Here is a 25,670-nt window from a genome sequence, read left to right as displayed (position 1 = left end):
GATAATCAAAACTGGATCTAACCTAAATGGGCCCCCTGACATGTGCATTAGCTTAGACTTTAACCTATACCTCATTAAAATACTAAAAATCATGCCCATCATCATAATAAGGCCACCAATTTCTTACATATGTTCTGTGACTAAGCATGTAATCAATCTGCACATGGTAAATTATTAGATCACCTCTAAACACATCATCTGGAACCATGGTGCTCCTTATGCTAAAACCTGCCCATTTTTTGATACTATAAAACTATCAGAATTACTATAATTCAAGGATACAGATTTTTAGGATGATAGGCCATCTGATCTCCTGCTTTGTGCCTAGTAATAAACTCTTTCTCTCTTTGAAACTCGAGTGTCTCAGGAATTGGTCGTTTGAGCGCATCAGGCAGAGAATACACTGCTTTTGTCCCGTATCACTATCATCTACCAATATCCATTTTTTCCTTCCTTTTTAGTTAACAGAGTCTCCAATGGTTATTTCAAATAAAGAAAACATTTTCCCGCCTCCCTTGCAGTTAATGTGACTAAGTTCTGATCAATAAGGTATACAGAAGTGTCTTTAAAGGAGTGGGTTTGCTCTTCTTCACACCTTCCTCATCCTGCAGACTGGAATAGAGACAATGGTTGGAATTTAGGCAGCCATCATGGACTATGAGTTGAAGGTATGTATATGAAATCATGGCTCAAGAAGAAGAGAAGATCCTGGGTCCCTGGGCAGCTTATCTTCCAGCTTATATAAACTATATTAGTTTATACAGAAAACCTAATACTATCTGATACATACACATATTTTTGCATTGGAAATATCTAAAAAGATATACATCTAAGCTGGGTTGTAGGAGATCTGTGATTTTACTTACTTATTCTTTCTATTCATCTGTATTTTCTAATCTATCTTCTACCAAAAAAATCATTGTGTAGTTTCAAGGGGAGGAGTATTACTAGATAGGAATTTTGAGGACAGAATGTCATTAAAGACATAAATAAAACATGATACAAAAGGGCAAAAAAAAATTATCAGTTTCAAGTGCTTTAGTGTATCACTACCACTCCCTTCTTCCAAAGAAGGAGGTGAGGGGTGGGTAGTAAAAATGGTGGTCCTTGATTTAAACAGTTGGATAAATTGTTCTTATCAACAAATCTTTTTTTCCCCAAAGCTAGTTTAAAGTTAAAATAATGTATTTTCTTTTTTAAAAAAAATATCACCAGGTAAGTAGAACCAATCCAAGTAGAAAGCACTTTATTCACTTTGGGAAGAAACAAACTTCAAATGAAGATGCTATACAACCGCCCTGAGAAATTGGAACTGACTAGTTAAAGAAGATAGAAATAGCAGTCCCACATAAGTAAACAGAGACCAAAAGATAAACCTGTTAAATGATCCAACCCTCTCAGTAGTATGTATTTAAGGAGTAGTATGTATTTACAGACCTATGGCTTTTGGGATGAGATTATCACTGCCAGTTTTTAGAACCCTCCACTTAAAAAATTCAAGGGAGTCACAGCCTCCAGAATTCATCCTATCACTTCAATGACATGGGGTTTTAGAACCAAGCATTTCCGAAATTAACTACTGGTTCTGCTATATACCAGCTGGAATAGTTTTTTAAATTCTTTGAATCTCATTTTCACATCTGTAAAAGAAATAATAATGCCCACCTGGAAGTGTTGTTGTGAGTGCTCAGTAGGATGATATATAAAGCTCCTGGCACTTAGCAGATATTCAATAAACATTGGTTCCCTCCCTGATCAGTTCGGATATGGGCAATTTCTTAGGCTGAATAATGCCACCCCCCCAAATATGCCAATGCCCTAATCCCTGTGAATATGCTACATGAAAAAGAGACTTTGCAGGTGTGATTCTCCAGCGGCCCCAATGTAATCACAAGGTCCTTACAAGAAGGAGGCAAGAAGATCAGAGTCAGAGAAGGTGATGTAATAACAGAAGCAGAAGGGAAAAAGAGATATGATTATGGAAACAGAAGTCAGAACAATGAAACCATGAGTTTAGAAATGTGGGCAGCCTCTAAAAACTGGGAAAAACAAGGAATGTATTCCCCATATAGGTTCCAGAAGGAATGCAGCTGTGCCAACACCTTGATTTTAGCCCTGTTAAGACCCATAGCAGACTCAATTTATGTTGTTTTAGGCCACTAAATTCATGCTAGTCTGTTACGACAAATAGGAAAATAATGCAGATGATTAGCTCCAACAGTCTTTCACCCCCTTCTAGTGTGCCTTCCTGAACTGTAGAGATTAGAAAGCTAAAAACCCCGTTTTCCAGAATCTCTTGCATCTAGAGTTCTGACCACACAGCCTCAATTTGTTATACTTCTGCAAACTTTGGAAAATGGAAGTGAGGCAAAGTTCGTTTTCCTGCTGTTTTTAGTTGAATTTCACTGGGAAACAAGGTTGGGAGATGTACTTCTGCAGCAGCATTCTGGCTGGGAGCTCTCAACTCCCAACTTTCATAGAATTCACGAGGCAGTTGCAGAGAAGGCAATGGCAGGTTCCCAACCCAGCAGCAGCCTCCAGACTCCCCACTTTCATGGAAGGGGTGGTTACTCCCCTAACTGGCAAGTTCTGCGGTGTCCTGGAAGTGATTCCCAAGGGTCCAACCTTGAGCTTGCTCCCCCTATCTTTCCACTGATTTTGTAAGCAATTCATTCTCTTTGCTGCAACTGAACCCTGACTAACACAACCTCCATTCTTAAACCATCCCAGGTAAGGCAAAGTTCTCCGCTAGGAATCCTGGATGTTCTGAGATAATATACATCAAACTCTCAGGTAGTTTTAACAACTCAACTATTATCTCAAGACCAACCAACTTTTCCCTCGTATCATGGTGCGACACCCTTTACCCACATTTCTTTAACAGTGTCTTCCCAGTTTTGAATTTTCCTTTTAAACTGGATCAACACATGATATTACCATTTTGATGGGTCTGGGAAGTGAGGATTGCTTTTAAGAAATGTAAAGACATTGTAAGGTAATGTCTCTTAGTCCAATGAAATTATCTATTTAATTTGGATTTAATCCAAATTATCTATTTAATATGGATTTCGTATAATTTTCACATCCCAAAATATCATTCTTTTTTTAATTTTTACCAAATATTTAAAAATGTAAAAATCATTCTTAGTGCTCAGAAGGTACACAAACAGGCAGTGGCCCAATCCCTGCTATAGAACCTAGTCTGCCCCTTCCAACTTGACCTCAAATTCTCACAGTGATAAAAACATGGTTAGACAGCCATGACAGAGATGTTGCCTCCTAAAGGTCAAAGTGACCCTATCTAGTGCACATCTCCTCATGGTCTAGCTGCCACCTCCCTTCCAATTCCATCTCTTGTATCCCCCAACCCAGCTTCCATACGCCACATAACCCATCTCCAGTCACATCAGATGACTTGCTTTCCCAAATAAGTCAGATCATTATAAACCTCTGTGGCTTGGTTCACGCCATTCCCTCCAACCAGAACACCCTCCCCCATGCCCCTAATTCACTGATCTTTGCTTATTCCTCAAAACCTAGCTCAATGTCACTTTTCCTTTCCCCAGAAAAGTGAGGTGAGGACAGTGGTTGGTAAATAGTCAACATGCACAGAATAGAATGAATGAGGCAGAGCCAGGTGGGAGCCCTTCTGATGGGAAAAGGGGTCTTAGCCATGCATAGTATAAGGTGGTCTATCTGCAAATTAAAGATGAAAAAATGGAGGGCAAGAAGAGAGTACTGAAGGCAAACAGCTTACTTCTCAATGTCACCCAGGCCCAACCTGTCCAGAGGAATGTGAGTGATTTGTCCCAATGAGCAGAAAGGTTCCCTGATGCTGAAGCTGCAGAGGCAAGCACTCTTCTGGCAGCAGTCACCAGCGCAGATCGCTCTTTCCTTGGCACACACTTGGCAGCATCACCACTGGGATCTCAGAGGAGATGTTACAGAACACTTTAACATTTTCAGTAAAAATCCCAATTTATTTTTCTTGTTTTTTAGAAAGCTAAAATAAACTTTGATTCTGTAAGGAATATGCTCATAATCAATGAATCTTAAGAAAGTGAACAAAGTGGAAGATTAATTTTTAGTAAGGAGAGTGGAAGGGCAAATTGCAAATAAATTAAGGCATTGTTACCTTGTTAAATTGTGTAAAGATAAAATGGCACAATGATGTCACTGCAAAAAGTAATGAGTCACAGCTTTGTTATAGCACAAAGAACCATTTTTTTCTGACCACTTAGATGATTCAAAAACAGAATTCTATAATTCTAAAGTTTTAAGTAGACTGGAGGGTTTCAAATTCTAACACCAAACAAATGCTGACTTTTTATTTTTAAACAAATTTTACTAACTTTTCCTAAAAACAAAGACTGAATAGAGCCCAGGCTTCCTAAGTGTTCCAGTCCTGCTCTCGTTATTTCAATTTTAACCATTTTCTGTTCATAAAACACTGGCTGAGCCATGCCAGCTTCTAGCTTCTTGCATTTTTCTGTTACGAGTTCTTGAAGATTAATACAAGATAAGAGACAATTGAAGAAAGTTTTGCATTTATTGTAGTTTGCTTTCACAAGGATTTTCAGCCAAGACTTTTTGCTGTAAATCTAAGTTTGGTCATTAACGATCATTAGTGTCACATCTAAGAAACAACTCCGGTCAGCGCTATTAATTAAAAACAATCAAAATGTGCCATTATGCTCCTAATTACAATATTTACTCAGATGGCATTATTTATCCACAAGAAAAAAATTATGCCAGGCAGCTGCTAGAACTTCCACACTAAGCACAGGAGAAGCATGAAGCCCCAATACACTGGAACGACATCCTTAAAGAGAAATAGTCACCTCTTGCACTTATATAGAATACTTTGTTGATAACTGCAATAATGCATTGCACCTTCATATACATGCAGCCGTTGAATGAGATGAGACACAAAGGAGCTAAAAGAAGCTTCTGTTCCTGAAAAGACCTGGACCCATACCTCCCCCAGGTCAACTGGGAAGAAACTGACTGTGTTGGCTACTGCTCTTGTTTCAGCTGTATATTTTATTTTACTATTTTTTTTATTATTATTTAAGGCTTTCCTTATTTTTTAACTTTGAGCTTAGCAATGAATTTTAAAGTATATTACTCTAATTTATTCATCATTTGAGCATTTTGTAGTAGGAAGGCATTTCAGAGTATCTGATCTCATGAAGCTCCTAGAAATGGAAATCTCGTCATATCTGTTTTTTAAATTTCGTATCAGGTTAACTTGCAGATTTTACAATGACACCTGTGATGAACACTGTTTTGTTTTGTTTTGTTTTGTTTTATCTTCATTTTATTGAGATATATTCACATACCACGCAGTCATACAAAACAAATTGTACTTTCGATTGTTCACAGTACCACTACATAGTTGTACATTCATCACCTAAATCAATCCCTGACACCTTCATTAGCACACACACAAAAATAATAAGAATAATAATTAAAGTGAAAAAGAGCAATTGAAGTAAAAAAGAACACTGGGTACCTTTGTCTGTTTGTTTGTTTGTTTCCTTCCCCTGTTTTTCTACTCATCCATCCATAAACTAGACAAAGTGGAGTGTGGTCCTTATGGCTTTCCCAATCCCATTGTCACCCCTCATAAGCTACATTTTTAAACAATTGTCTTCGAGATTCATGGGTTCTGGGTTGTAGTTTGATAGTTTCAGGTATCCACCACCAGCTACCCCAATTCTTTAGAACCTAAAAAGGGTTGTCTAAAGTGTGCGTAAGAGTGCCCACCAGAGTGACCTCTCGGCTCCTTTTGGAATCTCTCTGCTACTGAAGCTTATTTCATTTCCTTTCACATCCCCCTTTTGGTCAAGAAGATGTTCTCCGTCCCACGATGCCAGGTCTACATTCCTCCCCAGGAGTCATATTCCATGTTGCCAGGGAGATTCACTCCCCTGGGAACACTGTTTTTTTAATTGCTTATAGTTTACATTACTTTTAAATTTTTATCGTAATAGTGCATGCACTTTGTTATAAAAGTCAAATAGAGCTAAAAATATTACAACAAAAAAAACTGCAGTCTCTTGTCTCCCAAGTACTTTCACCTCGAGTCCTGTTTCTCAAGGGCAACCACTTCTTGTACTATGTGTCTCCATATTTTTAAAGAATATATTTTTATCAGTATTTCTTGATTCATCAATTTTAGATGTTATATATTGTTCTCTGGCAAAGGAAGCTAAGGATCTGGGTTTCACCTCCACCCCTCGCTTTCCTTCCCACATCCTCCTAATATAGTTATACCATATCTGGTTAAATCAATACTCAGTTTTTACATTATTATGACCATGTAAATATTGTTGATTTTTGTGTCAAGTATGGTAATTACATTTCCTTTCTTGGACAACATTTTGTTCTTCCTGAAAGCAATTATTTTTCTAATTTTTTTTATTAACAAGGTTTCCTGTGTATCTTAATCTCTCATGCATGTTTAATACATGATCACAGCCATCACCTGTGCCCCTGAATTCCTCATCCACAGAGTTCTCCCTCAGTGCTCCTATTCAACATGGAGCATACTGCACAGCTGCCACGTGGAGGTTTTCACTCCTTGTGCCCTTGTGCTGGGATCCCATTCCTGGATGCTGAAGTTTCCTTTTCCTTGTTTGTTTTTCCCTCTCCAGGCCCTTGAGGTAAGTAAAGTAGACATGTGCTCAACAAGCATCAGTGTCCTGCATGGATGTGCCAATGACTCAGCAGGACCTCTGATGGGGTTAGCTTGTGTGTTTGCTGGAGGGACTAAACAATCACCATAGTTTTCAGGTTGCACAAAAGCTGCTGGTGTCCACAGTTGGTTTAGAGGCTATTGAGCCTTTCACCTTTTAGTGATCCATGTAGGTTTGCACTAAGAGGCTTCCAGTGGCAAAAATGAGGGACCAAAGACCAGAAGCTCCTTCCTAAGTATTTCATTAACATGTACACCATGCCAGGAGGGAAAGTTGACCTTAGTATTGACCGATATTGGGTGTTTTCCCATCCTTGTGAATGGCGGTTTAGAGCCTGATATAATTTAATTTTTAAAAAAGCTAAGTTATGCAATGCTTCTTTCACATTGTCAACAAATTCATGATTTTCTATTTGTTATATAATTTAATATTAATATATAATTTAATATACTATATCATATAAATGATATAATTATTTCATTTAATCATTCAAGTAGTACTTTTTTTATCTTTTTAAACAGGAGACACACAGAAGTAACTATAAACTTAACGGGCTAGCACAGAAGAAGGAGACAGGATGCAAAACTCCTTTTTATTGTGTGAAATCATTTGAAAGCAAGTTTGAAAACAGTTAAACTGTTTTAAACAACAATAGGAAAAGTATTGGCTCAAGTAATTGACAAGCCTGGGATTAGGACCACATTAAGGCAGCAGAGTGCTTGCTGAGACTCAATGTCCTCAGGATTCAGTTTTCCTGTTTCTTGGCTCTATTCTTTTTGTGCCTTTTCACATGGTGGAAATATGCCTACCAGCAATTTCAAAGTGATATTTTACCATGTCCAAGTGCAGCTGAAAATACAGTGTTTCTCTCACAGAAGTCCCTACAAAAGTCTCATTGTCCCTTATTGAGTGTGTCTCTATTTGGGTCACATGCCCTTCAATGAACTAATCCCTAGGGATGGAAGGCTTCTTTTGGACTAGGGGAACAGAATTGAAAATTCAGAATAAACCCTCATACCTTTGGCCAACTGATCTTGGACAAGGCTGCCAAGTCTAGTCAGTGGGGAAAGAAAACCCTCTTCAACAAATGGTTCTGGGAGAACTGGAAAGCCATACACAAAAGAATGAAGGTGGTGCCCTACCTCATCTCACATACAAAATTAACTCAAACCTTAATAAAAGAACAAAACCATAAAACTCCTAAAAGAAAAGATAAGGGAACATCTTCAGGACCTCGTGTTAGGCAATGGTTTCTTTAACGTTACACCAAAAGCACAAGCAACAGAAGAAAAAATAGATAAACAGGACATCATCAAAATTAAAAACTTTGTGCATCAAAGGGCTGTCTTATGAAAGTAAAAAGACAGTCTACAGAATGGGAAACCAAATATTTGATAAGGGTTTAACATCTGTGCCAGTTTGAATGTATTATGTCCCCCCAAATGCCATTACCTTTGATATAATCTTGTATGGACAGACCTATCAGTGTGAATTAGATTATAATTCTTTGAGTGTTTCCATGGAGATGTGCTCCACCCAACTGTGGGTGATGACTCTGATGAGATAATTTCCATGGAGGCGTGGCCCCGCCCATTCAGTGTGGGCCTTGATTACTGGAGCAGTATATAAGCTCAGACAGAAGGAGCAAGCTTGCTACAGCCAAGAGGGACACTTTGAAGAATGCACAGGAGCTGAAAAGAGAGGAGCTGCAGAATGAGAGACAGTGTGAAGACAGCCGTTGAAAACACACTTTTGCTCCAGAGAAGCTAAAAGAGGAAAAACGCCCCAAGAGCAACTAAGAGTGACATTTTGGAGGAACTGCAGCCTAGAGAGGAGCATCCTGGGAGAAACCCATTTTGAAACCAGAACTCTGGAGCAGATGCCAGCCATGTGTCTTCCCAGCTGACAGAGGTTTTCTGGACATCATTGGCCATCCTCCAGTGAAGGTACCCAATTGTTGATGCGTTACCTTGGACACTTTATGGCCTTAAGACTGTAACTGTGTAACCAAATAAACCCCCTTTATAAAAGCCAGTCCTTCTTGGTGTTTTGCGTTCCAGCAGCTTTAGCAAACTAGAACAACATCCAATATATATAAAAATTTCTACAACTCAACAACAGAAAGACAGGTTGTTAAAATTTAGGGAGGTGGATAATATGAGTATTGGCAAGGATATGGGATTTAGGAGCCCTTTTGAACTGCTGCTGGGTGTGCAGATTGGGGAAATTGTTCTGGAGATGTGTATGACCAAGAACTGTGAAAATTACCCTACATATGCTAGGACTCAGTATATATTTCCAGGGAAATTCTCATACAGGTCTATGAAAGGACATGTACAAAATGTTCATCACAGTATCATTTGTGGTAGAGAAAGTTGGAGGCAATCCAAGTGTCTACCATTAGGAATAACATATAAATGAAATGCTAGAGAACACTATGCAGCAATTAGAAGCAATATAAGCCACATAAATATACAGCAACACAGATGTGGCCCTCTCTCTCTAGCTAAGCCAACTTGGCAGGTGAAATCACTGCCCTCCCTGCTACATGGGATCAGACACCCAGGGGAGTGAATCTCCCTGGCAACGTGGAATATGACTCCCGGGGAGGAATCCAGACCCAGCATTGTGGGATGGAGAACATCTACTTGACCAAAAGGGGGAAGTGAAAGGAAATGAAATAAGCTTCAGTGGCAGAGAGATTCCAAAAGGAGCTGAGAGGTCACTCTGGTGGGCACTCTTACACACAATATAGACAACCCTTTTTAGGTTCTAATGAATTGAAGTAGCTGGCGGTAGATACCTGAAACTATCAAACTACAACCCAGAACCCATGAATCTTGAAGATGATTATATAAAAATGTAGCTTATGAGGGGTGAAAATGGGATTGGGAAAGCCATATGGACCACTCTCCTTTGTCCAGTTTATGGATGGATGAGTAGAAAGATGGGGGAAGGAAATAAACAAACAAACAAACAAACAAAGGCACCCAGTGTTCTTTTTTGCTTTAATTGCCCTTTTTCACTTTAATTATTATTCTTGTTATTTGTGTGTGTGTGGTAATGAAGGTGTCAGGGATTGATTTTGGGGATAAATGCACAACTATGTAATGGTACTGTGAACAATCAAATGTACAATTTGTTTTGTATGACTGCATGGTATGTGAATATACCTCAATAAAATGAATTTTAAAAAAAGAAAAAATATATATATACAGCAACATGGACAACCTTAAACACAGTTGTTAGCAAAAAAAAAAGTAAGGAAGAGAATGAAATCTACAGCATACATCATTTTAATAAATGTAAATACCTTCACACAGAAAAACCATACACACTCTACAAAACAAATGTTATATAAGGATCCACCCCAACAATATTAGAATGGTTGCCTAAGAGTGGAGGGGAGTAGGCAGGAAAATGAGAATGGACAAAATCAATAAAAGGAAAATAAATAAAATAAGAGAGGATGTGATGGTTACGTTCACATGTCAACTTGGCTAGGTTATGGTGTCCAATTATTTGGTCAAGAAAATATTGGCCTGACTGATACCGTGAGGACATTTTGTGAATCTAAATCAATAGTAGTTGTGCCAGTTTGAATGTATTACATCCCCCAGAAAAAGCCATATTCTTTGATGCAGTCTTGTGGGGCAGACATATTAGTGGGGATTAAGTTGGAATGTTTGGGTTAGGTTGTTTCCATGGAAATGCACCCCACCCAACTGTAGGTGATAACTCTGATGAGATATCTCTATGGAGGCTTAGCCCCACCCATTCAGGGTGGGCCTTGATCAGTGGAGCCATATAAATGACCTGACAAACAGAAGGAACTCAGTGCAGCTGTGAGTGACATCTTGAAGAGGAGCTACAGCCAAGAGGGACACTTTGAAGACAGCACAGGAGCTGCAGATGAGAGACAGTTTAAAGACAGCTGTTGAAAGCAGACTCTTGCTCCAGAGAAGCTAAGAGAAGACAAATACCCCAAGTGCAACTAAGAGTGACATTTTTGAGGAACTGCTGCCTAGAGAGAAACGTCTTGGGAGAAAGCCATTTTGAAACCAGAACTTTGGAGCAGACTCCAGCCACGTGCCTTCCCAGGTAGCAGAGATTTTCTGGATGCCACTGGCCATCCTCCAGTGGAGGTACCCGATTGCTGATGTGTTACCTTGGACACTTTATGGCCTTAAAACTGTAACTGTGTAATCAAATAAACCCCCCTTTTATAAAAGCCAATCCATCTCTGGTGTTTTGCATTCTGGAAGCATTAGCAAAGTAGAACAGTAGTCAATTGCATTTATGGCTGATTACTTCTACAACAACAAAGGAGATTGCCTTCAGCAATGAAAGAAGTCTCATCCAATCAGTTGAATGCTTTAAAGGGAGAACTGATAGTTTCAGCTGTCAGAAAGAATTTATTATCTCTACTTCAGCCAGCCAGCTTCTGGAGAATTCATCAAAATCCTCATCAGAGTTCCTAACTTGCTACCTGCCCTATAGAATTCAGACTTGCCAAGTGTCATGATCATATGAGTGGCATGAATAAAACTCATGATATGTCAGTTCTGTTTCTCTGGAGAACCCTGACTAATACAGAGGAGTTGCACAGACCACTGACAAGAGTATGCAATGACATGGGGAGTGTATTAACCCTCTACTCATTAAGTTCAGGGAGAGGAATTAAAACACTTGCCCAAAGTCATCTAAACTATAAGATGCAAAGCAAGATCTTGATACCAAATCTTGTAAATTCAAGCCTAATCAGATAACTATTCGTAAACCCTAGTCATTGTTTAGACACATACTATCTCATTTGATCCAGCAATCTAGTGAATTAAACAAGATAGATCTCATTATCACCATTTTACCAATTAGGAAACTGAGACTGTGAAGTTACTTGACCATAGCCATAAAGTTAGCAACTGCTAGATCTGAACTTAAAATGTGGACTTCTGCTTCCATAGAAATGACTTCATCTTTTGGGGATTGAATCATGTTCTCCACAATGGCATGTTCAGGTTCCAATTCCTGGTCCTGTGGGTGTGAACTCATTTGTAAATAGAACCTTTAAAGATGTTATCAGAAAGGTTAGAAGATAAAGTCAAGGACATCTCTCAAAAAGTATAATAAAGCAATGAAAAGTTAGCAAATAGGAGACAAATGATAATAGTTTTAGTATACCAATACAGGAAGACAAATACCTGCCTAATAAGAAAGCCAGGAATAAATAAGAGAGAAAATGGGGAAAAAAATAGATTAAAGAAATGGTAAAAGAAAATCACCCGGAACTTAAAGACACAGGTCTCTAGACTGAAAGGGCACATCAATGTCAAAAAATAAAAATAAAGGAATGGAAAAAGATCCTTTCAAAGGTACATTTTCATGAAATCTAAAATATCGGAGATAAACTTTTAACAGGGGAAAATACTTCACTTGACCTTCAGTCTTCTCAACAGCAACATTTAAACTTTGAGAATAAAATTGTTATGCAGAAATAATTTTCAACCTAAAATTCTACACACAGCCAAAATACCCAGTTTCAATTATTATTCTAAGGTCCATAAGTTTCCACATATTAGTATTTTATAAAAAGTTGAATACATCTTGCAATTGTTAGCTTCAATTGCCAATCAGTTGTCATCAAGATCTGTTTGTGTCCCATTGACACTTTCTGGTAAAATTAAGACAGGGCCAACAACAAAGTATCACTAGTCAATAGTAAAATAGACATTTTAAAACCTGCCAAAACTCTATTAACCCGCCATGCACCCTTTCTAAACACTTGATGAAAGCCATGCTCCAAGAAAACTAAATGAGCAAACCAAAGAATAAGGAAGACAAACGATCCATAAAACTGAGGATCCCATAGAGGAAAGTGGTAAAGTCCCAGGATGACAACAAAAAGATATGCCCAGGATAACAGGTAAGTAATACAACTAAAAAGCAAAAGGATGGAGGTCTCTGAGAAGAAGAAAGGGACTCTTAGGGACCACATAACATGCTTAGGCATGTAAGGGGAAAAAAATCTGTTGACAGACATAAAATAGATGTGAAGGGAAAAATTATGGATAAGCCCATAGATATATGAAATTTAAAAATTAAAAATAGCCATTAATTCTAGGAAAAATAAAAAGTTATGCAAAAAATTATATAATCATATAAAATACTTGGCTCTACAGTGAACAATATTTAAATGATCATAATAATGCAAGCACTGAATATGGATTCAACCAAAAATCCTTTGGAAGGATGGAGAATGGAAAGTGACTGACATTTAAAGGAGCAAAATCTTCATCTATCCTAATAGGAAATCAATAGGTAATGTCAAAATGATTATAAATCAAGAAATATCATTATAAGCATAATCTTAAGAAATGCATAGACCAATACAAAAAGAAATAGCCAACATAGTTAAAATGTTTGGTTCTAGGGAATGCAATTGGGGTCGTAGGTGTAAGTAGTACAAGGGACTACTATTTAGGGTTATAATACTTTCGGTACTATTTGATTTTTTACCCTTTATTTAAAAAGTGTTTTTAAAAATCACTTTTATGGAAAGGAGTTAATAAGATAGAAAAATGTGTGTCTTCTTTCTTATATCTTGCCCAACTCCCCCAGAGTTATTTCTTCTTTCTTTGAGCCCCAATAATACTTTGTATATTGCTCCATTATAACCTTTCTCACATTTTACAGCCACTGTTAGTTCCTGCCAAGCCCTCTTACCTCTGTGGATATGACCATCCAACCTCAACAGATACCACCTGGCACCAAAAACAGCTAGCCTGATAGGCTGTGAAAACAACCTCTCCATAAATAAACGCATCTCTCTAGGTCTGAGAGCTACAGCTAGCCCACTTGCCCACCCACTCCTTCTTCCTCCTTCCCCATGGGTGGTCAGTCTGCTTGATTTGATTTCTATACAAGTGCCTGGTTTCTAGTCCCCACTGTGGTATTTCGCTATGATTTGAGCCTATTTCTGGACCCTCCGACTCTGCAATTAGGATCTTTTGCTCTTAACTGGGTCTCATCAGCAACTCTGACTCTAGAGATGGGCTGGGCTTCCGACATCTCCCTTCCACTCTCTGGTATCTGCATCCACCTTGCAGAAGCTGAGATCCTGGCATTCTCCTGAGAATGAATCTCCACAGTTCAGAAGTTCCCAGCATCACAGCACACCCAGGGGCCCTCAAGTCAAACCCCATAAATATTTCTTCTAGAGTAGAGCTGACTCCAGTTTGCTCTTTTCCTAGGAATCTTTTGGTCCATTAACATCTTATGGAAAAACGCTGCCTCTTTTTTCTTTCTTTTTTTTTTTTCCATCCAAATGCCATGTTTACCTCTACAGCTCTTGGAAGAAGTAGAGTTGGATGGACCTTAAGAGATTTTCAATAAATATTTGTTATTTAATATTAACCAAATTAGTTCTTCCAAGTTAACACCAACTTTCCCTATCGACTGGTTCCTTCCTCCTCACTATTGTTTCCAGCCCACCAATGTTTTTGAGCTGTGACAGTCACAATAGAATTAATTCATTTGCAGTTCTCCCCACTCTTGACGTGAGATCCCTGAGTTTCTTATGCATTTTTATCTCTCTCAGTGCCTAACACAAAACATGGAGCATAGTAGGTGCTCATGAATGTTTGCTGGATAAATGAATTAGATAAAAGATTGGATGAATAAATGAATCGCTATTCCTGATAATCTCAATAGAGGCCACAAATACATTTTTCCATCCATTAAATATTTATATGCAGAGGACAACAAAATTTCCCATAAGAACAGTTATTTGTTCTTTAGGAAAAGTTTCAGTTCTCTTATAACAGTGGAAAGTACAAGATGGTTTAATATAATTTGGCTGGGAATCCCATATACTCATCAGTGTCAACAGAATGGGATATCTAAGAGGTACGGTTTCCCAAACTTATCACTACTGAAGTTCAGCTTTAAATGGTGCACCAGCCCTGCCATATGTAACTGTAATTGTCGCAAGACCTCCATCAGGTGGGGAGACCTCCTATCCAGAGAGGCCTCCCTGATCAGCCCCCTTAAAACTGACGCCTTCATACTCCCCATTGCCACCACAGGAACTCTCTGTCACCTTTCCTACTTCACTTTTCCCTGTAGCTTACCACCATTAGAAATACTCAAATTTTACTTACAACTTTGTTATTGTCAGTTTGCTCCATCCCCAGCCCTCGCACACTAAATGTGAACAAAAATTTTTGTCTGTTTTTATAGTCTCTATAGCCTTAGAACACTGCCAGGCACACAGAAAGCTAGGGGAAAAAAAAAAAACAGTGTTGAATTACTGGTTTTTCAAAAAGTCACCTTTTTCTTTGTTCAAAAAGAAAATGGAAAAACGAATAAATATTAGCCCAAAATCATTCTGTCCTTTTCTCTTTTATTTTTATTTTTTATTTTATTTTTTTTTAAGATAGAAAGATTTCTTTATTAACGACCCCAACCATATTTCTTTAGATACAGGAGTTTTGAACTCAAATACTTAGGAGAAAACAAGTTAAGACTGCATTATCCTGCAACTCATTACCAATAACATATTGCAAAGCAAAACAGCTCGGGAAAGAGGGTGGAAGGAAAGGGGAGGGAGGGAGGGAAGATAAAGAAAAAGTTGATCAAGTGAAATTATTCTTTGTTTTTTGTTTTTTAATTCTTGGGAATTATGAAGTCCTTACAAGCACAGCTCATTTCTGCAGATTATTTTCCAAATGTGTACAAAATGGAACCAAAACGGAGAATCCCTTAAGAAACTGAAGAGGTGCAACATTCAAAGCGACGATTACCCAGTAGCAAGTGCTCCAGCCTTCAGTTGCCAGCCACTTCCTCCTTCTGTGCCCAAGAGTTAGCGGGATGAAAATGTCTTCCCCGTGATTGCTTTTATTTCCTTTTTCTCCGCATCCATGTCTTTTCTCTTTTAAAAGACCTCAGTACCGGCACTGATCTTCCTAAGCACATTTCAACTTCAGGAGAGGAGCGCCAGCTTACAATATTAATGAACATAAACTCACCTGTAATCCTCTTACTTAGCCAAGAAAGAGGATTTTAACAGGTATAGAAATTTGCTTAAACACCAACACCCAGGAAATCATGGAAGAACACAATACAATGGAGTAAATAAAAACATTGAGACATACCATCAATAGGCAACTGGTGATATCAAAATGCCAAAATTTGAAACACTTCCTAAAAAAACTATTTGATCTCTTCTAATAAAGTTAGACTTACCCTATGACCTAGAAATTCCACTCTTATGTATTTCCTCAAAAGAAATGAATGCATACGTCCACAAAAAGGCTTGTATAAGACAGTTCAATACATAGCAACCCCAAAATGTAAACAATCTAAATGTTCACCAATAGAAGAACAGGTAAACAAACTGTGGTACTTGCATACAACAGTATAATACTCAGCAATAAGAAACAAACCACAGGAAGCTAAGTATGTGGGTGCCATAAGGTCCCGCAACCTCATTAGGGGGCATTTACTTGGAGTATCTGAGAGCAGGGAGATGAATGGACATTTGCACACTGGTGTTTATAGAGAGAGTATGCAATTTGCAATGGGTGGAGGTGGCCTAAGGGTACATCAGCTGAGGAACAGAATGGTGAACTGTTGTATGTGCATACAATGGAATATTAACCAGCTGCGAGAAGGAGTGAAGCTGTGAGACCCCCAATGAGGTGAATGGATCCTGTAGACAGCATTTTGAGTGAACTACCTACAGACGCCGGAAACAAAGGCAAACACTATAATGCCTCACTAATATGGACTAACTGCAATGTGTAAACTCAGAATTGTACCTTAGAGCACAGCTTATCAGGGGAATGCTTACTGTAATGGTCCCTAGATTGTAAGGTCTTACAGCAGTCACATCTATTCCTGAACTGTAATGGCTATCTCCAAATTCTGAGATGCTGATCCCTTTGTGTACAACCTGATTGATCCCGGGAACTTTGGGTATCTGTGTGATACCTGAAACTCAGAGCTAGAACTCGGCAGATATGAATGTCAGTATTAGCACATATAGCAACTGTTTAAAAAAGCTGAAAAAGAGTCCAGACCTCAACTAGAGATATGAATGAAGCAGATGTGGTTAGGACTAGGGCAAATCAAGTCAAAGGGTAAAGGACAATACTGACTGCATTTTAAAACTTCAAATTCCATGTGAGACCAAGGGAAATGATGTTTAGTTGGTGCAAGATCTATATTTCCTAAACAATTTAACTCATACAGCTTGTTCAAATGCCATAATTACATGAAACTTTTAATAGGAAGTGAGACCTCGTAGGTTTGCATGGGTGAGTGTGAAATAGTGACACATCCCAAAGTAATCTGGACAGGGAATGAAAATATATATGCAGGGCCCCCCTGAGGAGCTGGGGGAAAATGTCGAGGTGTTGGGCTTCCTCAACTGGTTTGTTGCTGATGTTCTCATAAACATTGAGGACTGGTGGTTTGATGTGCCAAGCCCTCTATCATGGGACTTGCCCTTATGAAGCTTGTCACTGCAAAGGAGAGGCTAAACCTGCTTATAATTGTGCCCAAGAGTCTCCCCCTGCGTGCCTCTTTGTTGCTTAGATGTGGCCCTCTCTCTCTAGCTAAGTCAGATCCCTACGTGGGATCTGACTCCCAGTGGTGTAAATCTCCCTGGCAATGCAGGATATGACTCCAGGGGATGAATCTGGACCCAACATCATGAGATTGAGAACACTTCTTGACCAAAAGGGGGATGCAGAATGAAACAAAATAAAGTTTCAGTGGCTGAGAGATTCCAAATGGAATCAAGGGGTCACTCTAGTGGGCATTCTTATGCACTATATAGATAACCCTTTTTAGGTTTTAATGCATTGGAATAGTAGGAGTAAATACCTGAAACTATCAAACTGCAACCCAGTATCCCTGACTCTTGAAGATGATTGTACAGCAATGTAGCTTACAAGGGGTGACAGTGTGATTGTGAAAGCCTGTGGATCACACTTCCTTTATGCAGTATATGGATGGATGAGTAGAAAAATGGGAAGAAAAAACTAAATGAAAAATAGGGTGGGGGGAGATGATTTGGGTGCTTTTCTTTACCTTTATTTTTTATTCTTATTTTCACTTTTTCTGGTACAAGGAAAATGTTCAAAAAATAGATTGGGGTGATGAATGCAGAACTATATGATGGCACTGTGAACAATTGATTGTACACTTTAGATGATTGTATGGTATGTGAATATATCTCAGTAAAACTGAATTTTAAAAAAACCAGTGATTCATGCAATATGAATATATCTTAAAACCTTGAGGACATTATATTGAGTGAAATAAGTCAGACACAAAAAGACAAATATTATGTGATCTCACTGATATGAAATAATCATAATAAGCAAATTTGTAGAGTAAGAAACTAGAAAACAGGTTACCAGGGACTAGTTTGGGGGTAAGGAATAGGGGGTTAATGTTTAATTGGTACAGAGTTTCTGTTTGGGGTGATGGAAAATGTTGGTAATCAATGGTCATGATGGTAGCACAACATGGTGGATATAAATTAACAGCACTGAATTATATATTTGAATATGGTTAAAAGGGGAAATATTAGATTGTATACATGTTACTAGTATAAAAAAAATTTTAACCATAAAACTATGCAACACAAACCATGAACCCTAATGTAAACTATGGACTACAGTTATTAGTATAATTATAATGATATTGTTTCATCATTTGTAACAAAGGTCACACTGATGCAAAATGTTAATTATAGGGAAAACTGGGGTAGGGCGGAAGTGGGGTATATGGGAATTCTGTACTTTCTGCATGATTTTTCTGTAAACCTACAGCTTCTCTAAAAAAAAAAAAAAAAAAAAAAAAAAAAAAAAAAAAAAAAAAAAACTATGTTGAGCAAAAGAATCCAGACACAAAAGGATCTCAAGTATGATTCTATTTATATGAAGTGAGAGAACAGGAAAAACTAATCCTTGGAGATAGAAATCAGAGCAGTGGTTGCCTCTGGTTTGGGAGAGGGGGATTGACTCCACAAGGGAACTTTCTAGAGTGAAGGACATGTTCTATATCTTGACCTGTGTAATTGCAACACAAGTGTATACACTTGTCAAAAATCTTTGAGCTATAGACTTAATAATGTGTGCATTCTACTGCAGGTAAATTACTATAAGTACCCTCGGCATTAAAAAAATTAAAAGAGCTATGCAAATAAGATTTGTACAATTTTCTAAATTATGTCATACTACAATGAAACATTTTACTTTAAAAAAATATATACCTGGACTGAAGGGGAGGCTGTTGGGATGGGGGTCCTGGACTGGGACAAGGATAGATTCCAGGTGCTAACACTCCCGACCTGCTTCCACAGAAGCTGATCCTGCTGCAGGGACATGAGCAGCCAGTATGCAGATCAAGTACAACCACAAGGGAGACCTCCTCTTCACCATAGCCAAGGACCCCATTGTCAATGTACGGTACTCCGTGAACAGTAAGAGGCTGGGCACCTACACGGGCTGTGTGGTGTATGGACTCTGACTAGGACAACAAACATGTCCTTACCGGCTCGGCTGACAATAGCTGTCATCTCTGGGATTGTGAAACAGGGAAGCAGCTGTCCCTCCTCAGGACCAACTCAGCTGTCCAGCCCTGTGGCTTTAACTTTGGGGGCAACATCATCATGTTCTCCCAGACAAGCAGATGGGCTACCAGTGCATTGTGAGCTTTTTCAACCTGCAGGATCTGAGCTAGATCAACAACAACAAGCCCTACGTGAAGATCCCTTGCAAGGACTCCAAGATCACCAGAGCCATCTGGGAGACCCTGGGGGATTGTGTCATTGTGGGCCATAAGAGCAGAGAGCTCAACCAGTATGGAACCAAGTCTGGATAGGGATTGGTGAATGTTAAGGAACTCTCCCAGCAAATCAATGAAATCCAGTTATCCAGGGACATGAACATGTCTGTCACCACGTCCAAGGATAACAAACCCAAGCTCTTTGACTCCACAACCCTCAAACACCAGAGGACTTTCCCAACAGAACATCTGATCTACTCTAGCTGCACTCTCTCCCAACTATGACCACATGGTGCTAGGAGGTGGTCAAGAAGTCATGGCTGTAATCACAAGGTCCATGAGGATTGGCAAGTTTGCGGCCAGGTCCTTCTACCTGGCCTTTGAAGAAGAGTTTGGAAGAGTCCAGGGTCATTTTGAACCAATCAATAGTGTTGCCTTTCACCTTGATGGCAAGAGCTACAGCAGTGGCAGAGAAGATGGTTATGTTCACAACCACTACTTTGACCCACAGTACTTTGAGTTTGAAGCTTAAGAAGCTGGATCCCCATCCAGGCCAGGGAGGCTGCTCACAGAAAGTTTTGGACTCTGAGAAATAAATTAGTCTGGAAATAGATAGATAGATAGATAGATAGATAGACCTGTCAAATTTTCAACTGTGGGAAGTGTAATTAAGCAATGCTCCCAGCTGCTGAGCTCTGAAATCCATCATGGTGTTGGAGCTAAGGTTATACTTCCCATTGGCTGGTCCCCACCAATGGTTAATTGCAGCAGGGATACTAAGGCAGGTCTGTTCCTAGAAGATGCAAGGCCACTCTAATGGATGACTTTGGTTCTAAGACTCCCCATCAGACTTATGGAAATGTTCTTAGAACAGCATCACAGTCTAAGACTTTTCTCACCCAAACTTACTTCTTTCCCCCTCTTCTACACAGCAGTCAGACCTGCACTGCAGTCTGACAGCTCTCCCAAACTTCTCCGTCTCCTTCTCCATTTACCCTCACAGGCATTTTCCTCAATAAATCTCTCACATGCAAATTACCATCATAGCATCTGCTCCTTGGAGGACCCGAACTAACAAAACTCTTTAGGAAAAAGTACGAAGATCAAGACAAGAAGTCATATGCCAGGTAAAAAAAAAAAATCAGCTGTCAGTTAATGAGAATATTTAGAATATTATAGAAAAGTTTAACACTGACTACATATATGACAAAGAGAGCCTTGCTTGACTATTTACTTAAAGTAATGTTGATTATGATATCCAAGGGAATTGAGCTTTCTTTGAAACCACTGATTTTACTTTGCTGAATGCTGCTGCCCAACCTCAAAATACTTCCAGCCTTAGCTTCTCACCACAACGCTACCCTAGTCTTAAAAAAGCCAAAATAAACTGACAGTCTTAGTCATTACCCATCATTGAGGACATGCTAACAGTGTTGTTGAAAATAAAAATCAGGTCACAGAGATCATGAAGTTACCAAGGACCTTGATGAACTGGCTGTATCTGGATAGCTCCAAAAGCCATCTCAACTTGTTTAATTACCTAATGTAATTCAGTCCATCAGGCTACTTCAGGCAGGAACAGAGAGTATAACAACAGCATTTAATCTCATCTCGCCTTGCCAATGACTCCTTATGGCAACTCTGGTTTGAATGATAGGTTCTGTCATTCAATAGATAGTGTTCTGTCATTATCCATTTGCAATAATGACTTTGTGGTCACAGCAGTGTGGCTTAAGATTGGTCAACACATCATACATTTTCTTCTTCTAGATACTCTGGACATTCTATCTGAAGAGTTGTGTTATGTGGAACACTGCTTCTTTTTTTTTTTTTTTTTTTTTTTGGGGGGGGGGCATTCCCAGAACGTTAAATTTACCCATGATAGCTTATCTGTTCTTCTTGGATTATTGTTCCCCCTTCCTTAATTGCTCTCTATTGCTAGTTCCCCTACATTCTACATTATAAACCATTTGTTTTACATTTTTCAAAGTTCACATTAGTAGTAGCATATAAGATTTGCCTTTTTGTGCCTGGCTTATTTCACTCAGCATTATGTCTTCAAGGTTCATCCATGTTGTCATATGTTTCACGAGATCGTTCCTTCTTACTGCCGTGTAGTATTCCATCGTGTGTATATACCACATTTTATTTATCCACTCATCTGTTGAAGGACATTTGGGTTGTTTCCATCTTTGGCAATTGTGAATAATGCTGCTACGAACATTGGCGTGCAGATATCTGTTCATGTCACTGATTTCCGATCTTCCGGGTATATACCGAGAAGTGCAATCGCTGGATCGAATGGTAGCTCTATATCTAGTTTTCTAAGGAACTGCCACACTGACTTCCAGAGTGGCTGAACCATTATACAGTCCCACCAACAACGAATAAGAGTTCCAATTTCTCCACATCCCCTCCAGCATTTGTAGTTTCCTGTTTGTTTAATGGCAGCCATTCTAATCAGTGTGAGATGGTATCTCATTGTGGTCTTAATTTGCATCTCTCCAATAGCTAGTGAAGCTGAACATTTTTTCATATGTTTCTTGGCCATTTGTATTTCCTCTTCAGAGAACTGTCTTTTCATATCTTTTGCCCATTTTATAATTGGGCTGTCTGTACTATTGTCATTGAGTTGTAGGATTTCTTTATATATGCAAGATATCAGTGTTTTGTCAGATACATGGTTTCCAAAAATTTTTTCCCATTGAGTTGGCTGCCTCTTTACCTGTTTGAGAAATTCCTTTGAGGTACAGAAACTTCTAAGCTTGAGGAGTTCCCATTTATCTATTTTTTCTTTTGTTGCTTGTGCTTTGGGTGTAAAGTCTAGGAAATGTCCGCCTAATACAAGGTCTTGAAGATGTTTTCCTACATTATCTTCTAGGAGTTTTATGGTACTTTCTTTTTTATTGAGATCTTTGGTCCATTTTGAGTTAATTTTTGTGTAGGGTGTGAGGTAGGGGTCCTCTTTCATTCTTTTGGATATGGATATCCAGCTCTCCCAGCCCCATTTGTTGAAAAGACCATTATGACCCAGTTCAGTGACTTTGGGGGACTTATCAAAGATCAGTCAGCCATAGATCTGGGGATCTATCTCCGAATTCTCAATTCGATTCCATTGATCTATATGTCTATCTTTGGAACACTGCTTCTTAAGCATAGGGACAGAAAACATAAAGTGCATTGGATCTTTTTAACTAGGTGATCATATCTTCCACCTTAGTTGGAACTGTAGTTTATTTTTTCATTACTGTTTTCAGGAAAATGAAAGTGACTCAGGATTCCGTGGGTTTTGTTTCTCCAGAGGAAAAGGAAAACCTACCTCAGTTCAGGGTTTCTCTCAAAAATAGGTGTTTATTCTCTGACTTTATTGGAATAGATCACATTATATCTCCCTAGACCATTCACCCTCTTGCTCTAATTCTCTCATTTTCTTTTAACCTCAAACCTCATATATGAAGACACTGCTTCCTACTCCTCTGAAAAAAACTGAAGCAATCAGAAGAGAATTTCCACATGCTCCTATCATCACCAATTCATAGACCTACCAGCTTCCATTCACATATACTCTGCCTTCCCAATTGTTACTATAGATGGGTTTTCCACGCCCTGCCCCTCACATTCTCAAGGCTATTTGTAATTGATTTATTTCCTCTCTCCTCCATCATCAATTTTCCTATTGCTTCTGGATCACTCTTCAGCATACACATGCTATAATTTCACCAATATTTAACCACTACAAGAGAAATAAGAACCATAACAACAGCCACAACAAAACTCTCCTCCCTGCCAGGAACCACCCCATGTTTCTGCTTCCCTTCATAACACCAACAAAACAATGCTTCAGAATTGTCTAGATCCATTGTCTCTAATTCCTCTCTTCCCATTCTCTCTCCAGTGAGGCTTCCTCCCACATCACTTCATCAGAACTCTTCCTATCAAGGTCAACAGTGACCACATCGTTGCTAAATTTACTGATTAATTCTCAGTCCCTACCTTACTTTGGCCCAGTTGCACACTCCACCTTGACATACTTTTCATTTGACTTCCAGGTTACCACCACTCCTGGTCATTCTCTTACCCCTTGGTCATTCTCTTACCTCTCTGGTTGCTTCTCTATCTCCTTTGCTGGTTCCTCTTTTTCTTCCTATGGGAATACAAAGGGACTCAGCCATGTACTTCTTCTCTTCTCAATCAACACTCACTCTCTTGTTGATCCCACCCAATCTCACAGTTTTGACTTATATCTATATCCTGATAACTCCCAAATTTGCATCTCTACATTGGACCTCAGCCCTGAACCCTAGACACGTATCCACTCACCAGCTTCACATATCGACTTGAATGTTTAATAGAAATCTAAACTGAACATGTCAAAAAGCCAAACTCCTGACCTTCCCCATCTCAGTTAATGGCAATTCCATCCTTCTAGCTACTCAAGCCAAAAATCTTAAGTCTCCTGTCTTTGTCTTATCCCCCACACCCACCTAATCTATCATAAACTCCTCTTGGCTCTATCTTCAAAATATATCCATAATCAGACTGCTCCTCAATACTTCCACTGCTGCTGGTCCAAGCCATCACCATCTCATCAGGATTATTGCCATACTCTCCTAACTGGTTTTCCCACTTCCATTCTTGTCCCTTTAAAATCTATGTTCAACATGGCAGCCAAAATAAGATACTTCAAAGTGGAAGCCAAATTGTGTCACCTTTCAGCTCAAAACCCTCCAATGGTTCCCACTCTTAAAAGTCAAACAGATTTTCTACAGGATTTGGCCCCTTAGCTGCCCTGATCTCTCACTAACTCCCTCTTCATTCACTTCCCTCCAGCCACACTGTCTCCATCCTTTTCCCCAAATCAGCCTAGCATACTTCTACCCCAGGCCTTTGCACTGGTTGTTCTCTCTGCCTGAAATGCCCTTTCTCCAGAAAGTCTTCCAGGCCCCCCAGCTTTCCCTTTCCATGCTTCAGTTTCCTTATTGGTAATTTGGTAAACTTGAGGTAACAATGCTATTCAACTCATACGTACACAGTAAGATTGTCTTGACCTTAGTGGAATCACACTATGCATATTCTTCTACAATTCCCCATCATAAACTTTAAAATACGTCCCAGAAAGATCACATATCAGTACATATAATCTTTTGCTACCCTCATTTATTTTAACTGCTGCATAATATTCCACAGTATAGGTATATAATATTTTAGTTTAGTTATAAGGACATTCAGATTGTAATCTATTTTTCCTCTATTACAAACAATTCTCCAATGTGAAATATTTCTCAGGATAACTATCTAAAAGTGGAATTTCTGAGTTAAGGCAAAGTATATTTCTAAAAAGAGATTCTAAGAAACTTCTCTCTAAAAAGATCATGCTAGTTTACATACCTACCCATTTTTCTGCACCTTCCACCATTAAATATTAGTAATCTTTAGTTTTTGCTAATCCAAAGAGCAAAACCATTATTCTCCAATGATTTCAAATGCCTTCTTTATCATATACTAAATTACTGTATATATTCAACTACCACATCTTAATATTTTAATGTCTTACTTCTTCCCTTTCAGCTCTCATACCTTTAATATTTCTTTTGATTTCACTGGCTAGGGCCTCCAGCACAATGTAGGATAAAAACAATTTTCATAGGCTTTTTCTCTCATTGCCAGTCTAAGAGGACATTCTTGCAAAATTTCCCAATAGATATCATGTTTGGTTTATTTGAGTTGTTTTTGTTTTTGAAGTTTATCAGATTAAGAATGTTTCCTTCTATTTAGGATTGTTTTTAATCCCACCAAGATAGGCATATGATTTTTCTCCTTTTTTTCTGTTAGTCTGGTGAATTGCAGTGATTGATTTTTTTCAATGTTAAGCCAGTCTGTCATTCTCTAAATAAATCACATTTGGTCATGATCTATTATCCTCCTAAGTAACACTAGATTTGATTTGCTAATAATTTGTTTAGGACTTTTGCATTTACATTCATGAGAAACTTTAATTTTTCATAATATCCTTTGCAGATTTCAAAAACAAGTCTGTGTAAGCATCAACAAATAATTTTTAAATTCTTCCTTCTTTTTCTCTTTCCTGGGAGAGTTTGTGTAAAATTGGTGTTATTTCTTCCTCAGATGAGTGGTAGAATCCTCCCGTGAATGTGTTCTACCTTACTCTCC

The 25,670-nt window shown here is 38.7% G+C and overlaps 1 pseudogene; it reads left to right on the top strand.

The window, feature by feature from the left end:
• The first annotated feature begins 650 nt into the window (after positions 1 to 650).
• LOC119545162 lies at positions 651 to 20,031 on the top strand (annotated as a pseudogene).
• The last annotated feature ends 5,639 nt before the right edge of the window (positions 20,032 to 25,670 follow it).

The sequence above is a fragment of the Choloepus didactylus genome, chromosome 10 (assembly GCF_015220235.1).
Source record: "Choloepus didactylus isolate mChoDid1 chromosome 10, mChoDid1.pri, whole genome shotgun sequence".
NCBI classification, from domain to species: domain Eukaryota; kingdom Metazoa; phylum Chordata; class Mammalia; order Pilosa; family Megalonychidae; genus Choloepus; species Choloepus didactylus.
This window is presented reverse-complemented; position numbering and strand designations above follow the sequence as displayed.